This window comes from Micromys minutus (assembly GCF_963924665.1).
Source record: "Micromys minutus genome assembly, chromosome: X".
In the NCBI taxonomy this organism is placed as follows: Eukaryota; Metazoa; Chordata; class Mammalia; order Rodentia; family Muridae; genus Micromys; species Micromys minutus.
The window spans coordinates 14,727,426-14,733,425 of record NC_137970.1 but is presented as its reverse complement, the minus strand read 5'-3'; positions in this window follow the sequence as shown (position 1 = coordinate 14,733,425).

Sequence of the window (6,000 nt, the reverse complement as noted above, 5' to 3'; positions counted from 1 at the left end):
AGGTAGGAACACAGACGACACAACGCTGTTTTTCCCAGAAACACACGAACAAATGTGCACAATGGATTTATTATACATAGATCCAGATCATTTAGGACCACGATAGGACCACTATGGGACCACAGAGCCCCGAACCCATCAAAGCTCCAACATGGCAGACATGGAGGATGGTAGAAGTATGTGTCTGCATGTGGGTACAGAAGTGAGTTACAATTTAGACCAAGGTGCATAAAGTAGAAAACTCAGTTCCATGTTAGAATGCCTGCACAATTCAGCCACAAAGTAGACACATAGCAATTCAGTGTACTGAGATGCAGAACTCAGGGGAGACAGGTGTAAATCACAACACAGATGTGATCCTCACAACTGGAGTCTTCAGCTTCCAGTTGCCACAGGTAAGTCATCACCAAAGTGGTACTGCTCTGCCTAACCCCAAAGACGCCAATGCCTGCAGCCTGGCCTCGACATTGGCCAAGCCCTTCTATCTCCTGGGTAGGAGAAGGGTTACAGAAAGCCATACACATTGCTGGTGTTTCCAGGGCTGGGGCTCAGCATCACAGGTGGCTAAGTTGTTTGGGGACCCTTTCCTTCTTTTCTATTCTTTTCTCTTTTGTTTTGTTTTGGAGACAGGGTTTCTCTACAAAGCACTGGCTGTCCTAGAACTACGTGGACCAGTCTGGCTTCTGCCTTTGAGTGCTGGAATTAAAGACATGCGCTGTGATACATCTCCTCTTCTCTCCCCTGTCTCTCCCTCTTTTGAGACGGTCTCATTTAGCTCAGGCTTGTATCAAACTTACCAAAGATCCTGCTGCCCCTCTATCCACCTCCTAATGGGTGAGATTACAGACATTCACCACCATACTAGGGAAGCTTCCAGGCCACCTACCTGGATGAACAGAGTGTAGCCACAGGGAGAGATTCTGCCTCAGAAGCAGAAGAAAAGCACTGATTCCTGAAAACTGTTCTCCACTTTTATACTTTCTTTCTTTCTGAGCACACATACACACACCATTGTATGTACCACCGTTTTGTGTACAGTCTTTCTGTAACACCAAAATCTCATCTATATCATGCCCCAAAAATTTCTAACTACACCCTAAAATTGCCCTTCAGCATCCCCCAGTGCTACTTGCAACCATTCCCCCCTTTACAGCCCCAATCTCCTAACTATACACAAATCAGTCTCCAGGGACCCCATGTCCCTTTGATGGTTCCAACCACACCCAAGTACTTTCCAGTAGTCCCCAATTATGCCCTTAAATTTCCACTAGTGATTTCCTAGCATATCTAAGTGCCTCACAACAACTTCCAACTTCACTACCCAAAGCTTGAGGGTTAGCTCTCCTGTGGCTGCTGTAACTCATCACTATTAATCTGATGGCCTATGACAACAGAAATTTGGAAATCTGTTCTTTCATAGTTCTGGGAACTAGAAATCTAAAATCAATTTCACTGAGACAAAAATCAAGGTGTCACCAAAGCTATTCTCCTGAACTTTCTAAGAGAAAATGTAGTCTTTGTCTCTTCCAGCTCCTTTGTGGCCACCGTCATTCCTTGGCTTGTAGCCCTATCACCATAATCCCTGTCCCCACTATCACTTCCTCCTTGTCTGTCAGCCAGACCTCCTTCACATACCTTCCATGAGAACACTTGTGGTTACAATTAGGGTCCACTTGGATAATCCAGAATAATCTCCCCATTTCAAAATCCATCATTTAAAAGCTGAGACTGCTGATGTATTCCTTCAGTCCTAGCTACTCAGGAGACCAATTTTATAGATCACTTAAGCACAGGAGTTTGAAGCCAGCCTTGGCAACATAGCAAGATCCTGGTTTCTCCAAACCAGGCGTAATAGTGCAGACCTTCAATCTCATCACTCAGAAGGCAGAGGGAGGTGGATCTCTGTGAGTTTGAGGCCAGCCTGCTATGTATGGTGAGTTCCATCCAGAGCTATGCAGTGAGACCCGATCTCAAACAAACACACAAGCTAAATATGTGTTTAAAGCAACTTAGTCACATCTGAAAAGTCCTTCTCAAGACCTCCCTCCAACTCTTGGTCTTGCTTTCAGGTCTGCCCCCACTCCTGCTCTCTCAGTTGTGATATAACACACATGAAGGCCAGTAGGCTCACTCAGTGAGTAACAGCCCCTGCCACAAAGCCTGAAGATCTGAGTTCAGTCCTCTGAACCCATGAAAAGATAGAAGGTAAAAACTGACTCCTTCAAGCTGTCCTCTGACCTCCATATGATGCCTACACATATACAGCACACACACACACACACACACACACACACACACACACACACATTATACATATATATGAACAAATACATATTTTTTTCAAAAGCTTCAGAGTGTGATGACACACCACCTCTCATCCTGGCCACTGGGAAGGCAGAAGCAGGTGGATCTCTTATGAGTTTGAGGCCAACCTGGAAATCTACTTCGAAAATTCCACTCCAGACAGCTATCCATACTGAGATCCATAAAAGAGATAAGGAAGGAAAGACAGTAAAGAGAAAAGTCATGGGTCAGGACAAAGGTACCTCTACAAAGGGTAGCTGCTACACTCCTCGATGACCTTATAACTACCATAAATCCCTCCTGCCATTCTATCATGCCCTGGTCTGTCAACTCTATTTCCAATCTTACTCCCGTAGGTCCCCACCTCATCCTGGAACTCTGGCAGCCCCCTTTCTTTCCTTGTAAGATCATTCAGCTAAATGATAGCTGCCTCAACCACCCTTGATCACAAGGTTTATATATCCATAAACATCTTCAGTCTTACCTTCCAACTGCACTCCCCCTGTGTTCCGAATCTCCCGACTGCTGGTCCCAAATTGTCTCACAGTAACCCCCTGCTACATCAGATGGGAAATGGGATGGGCCCTGTTGAGGAGGTTGAGAGTGAGAGATTAAGAGACTATTTAGTACATGGTATGCCTCAGAAAAGCACTTGTCTTGGACACACTTGGGACAGGTGGATGAAGTTAATGCTTGTAAAACTGGGGGAGTGTGAAAGAATAATTAATCTGAAAATGGTTGGTTTCAGTCTGTTGCAAAGGTTTTTTTTTTTTTTTTTACACCATTGTGTCTTTCCATCAGACCATGCTTTGCTTTTTGTCTGTTCTGAAACTCACTATGTAGACCAGGCTAGCCTAAAATGCACAGAAGATCCACATACCCCTGACTTCTGAGGGTTAGGATGAATGTGCACTACCACATCTCGCTTCCTTATTTATTTTTGAGATAAAGTCTTGACTATGTTGCCCAGGCTAGACCCATACTCTTAGCCTCTCAAAATCCTTCCACCTCAGTCTCCTGAACAGTTGGCTGTTCAGCCAGCTTTTTTCCCCCTTTTTTCAAACTGGATTTGAGATGGGAGATTTATTTCTGAACCTGATTCTGTGAGTTATGGGAGAGCACAGTGGAAGCCCTCAGGAGTGCAGACTATCTACTTGTCCAGGGGACCATGATTGGGGGTACATTTAGCTACATAGCCATCGGGAATGGGCCACGTCTTAGCTACCATGTCTTCAAATTAGGCTGCATTCAATTTAGAGACCACCGTTATTTGAGGTGTGGCTCTTCTGGCAACAAGGGAACTTGAACTTGGCTCTATTCAGGAACTTGATTTCATATTCCTTATTCTGCAGCTTGGTGTAGATGGGTATGATGATCTAGCCAATGTGAGCCTGGCTTCTGTGTCCTGGGGCCTCCCAAAGCCACCCACATACCCGCCTGGAAGCTAGATTGGGGGCAGCCATTGAAATGAGAAACATGAATATCTACTGGAAAATTGTTTTCAAGGTCCTTTAGGCAACAGGCTACATGCACACAAGGCCCCAGGTTTCTTTTTTTTTTTTTCTACTGGAAGCTTTAAACATATTCTTCAGGAGATGTCTTAACTATGTTGCCCAGAGAGCAACCATGCTGTTCTAGAGAGGTATGGTGGTACACACCTTTGATCTCAGCACTGGGGAGGCAGGGACAGGTAGATCTCTATGAGTTCAAGGCCAGCCTCATTTAAACACAAGTTCCAGGACAGCCAGGGCTATGTAGTAAGACCTTGTCTCAACTCCTCCGCACCCCCTCATTGTAATATTTTTAAGGAGGAAAAGAGATTTTCTCCTTAATTTTATTATAATTTTATTTTATGTGTAAGAGTCTTTTGCCTGCATATATGTATGTGTGCCACCTGTGCCTGGTGTCCACTGAGGCCAGAAGACAGAGCTTTTGGAACTGGAGTTACAAATGGTAGTGAGTCACCATGTGGGCTCTGGGAACTGAATCCAGATACTTTGCAAGAGCAACAAGTGCTCTTACCTGCCGAGCCAGCTCTCTAGCCCCTTCTATTTTATTTTTGAGACAAGATACTCCTATGAACCTATGATGACCTCAAACTTGTGATCCTCCTGCCTTATCCACGTGAGCTGGGATTATAGAAACCACTATGCCTGGCTTAAGGATTTTACCCCTAGAGCATTCCGTTTGAATGCTTCAAAGCATAAATATAAAAAGGGAAACTGTCAAAATATATAAAATTCCCAAGAAAAAAATGTTATAAAATGATATTGCTGTCTCCTAGGAGGCTCTGCCAGAGCATAACATATACAGAGGCAGATGCTGGCAGCCAACCATTGAACTAAGAACGGGGTCCTTAATGGAGGAGTTAGAGAAAGAATTGAAGGAGCTGAAGGGGTTTGTAACACCATAAGAACAATACCGACCAGAGCTCCCAGGGATTGAAACACTATCCAAAGAGTACACATGGAGGGACCCATGGCTCCAGCTGCACATGTAGCAGAGGATGGCCATGTTGGACATCAATGGGAGGAGAAGCCCTTGGTCCTGCCAAGGCTTGATGCTGCAGTGTAGGGGAATGTCAGGACTGGGAGGTGGGAGGGGCTGGGTGGGTGAACACCCTCATAGAAGCAGGTGGGGGGATGATGGGATAGAGAATGTGGAGGAGAATCTGAGAAAGGGGATGACATTTGAAATGTAAATAAAATATATCCAATAAAAAATGTTTAAAAAGTAATTTTTAAGAATCTTACAATTGTGCCGGGCACTGGCAGTGCTCTCCTTTAATCCCAGAATTTGGGAGGCAGAGGCAGGCAGATCTCTGAGTTTGAGGCTAGCCTGGTCTACAGATTGAGTTCCAGGACAGCCAGGGCTATGCAGAGAAACCCTGTCTCAAAAACAAACAAACAAAACAAAACAAAAACTTATTTACAATGTCTCTTCTTGGGGCTAGAAAAGATGGCAGTTAAGAACATTATTGCTCTTCCAGAGGACCTAGGTTCTAGCACTGGGTATGGGTGTAGGGGAAACTCATATACATAAAATGTATCTAACAGAATCATCATCATCATCATCATCATATGGGATTGAGAAACCAGAGGATAGCAGCATTTGCTTTAGTAGAGGACCCAGGTTCTGATCCCCAGTAACCACATGAAGGCTTAGAGTCACCTACAGCTCCAGTTTCAGGGCATCCAGTGCCCTCTTCTGACCTCCACAGGTTCTTGGATGCACGTGGTGAATGTACATAGAGGCAGGCACAGATACATACCCTAGATAGATAGGTAAATATTTTAAAATCTAGTAGCCTAGGGCTGGAGAGATGACTCAGCAGTTAAGAGCACTGTCTGCTCTTCTGAGTTCAAATCCCAGCAACCACATGGTGACTCACAACCATCTGTAATGGGATCCGATGCCCTCTTCTGGTGTGTCTGAAGACAGCTACAGTGAACTCATGTACATAAAATAAATAGATAAATCTTTTAAAAAAAATAGTAGCTTGGAGTAGTGTTGGTGGAGGAAGACCTTCAGTCCCTTCTCTTGGGGACCGGGAGTTAGAATCAAGAAGATTTCTGAGAATTCAAAGCCAATGTGGTTTTCTGTAGTGAGTTCCAGGACAGCTAGGGCTACAAAAGTAGGTCCTGTCTCAAACAAAGCAAAAACAAAGCCTTAAAAAATAACTTAAGACTATAACCT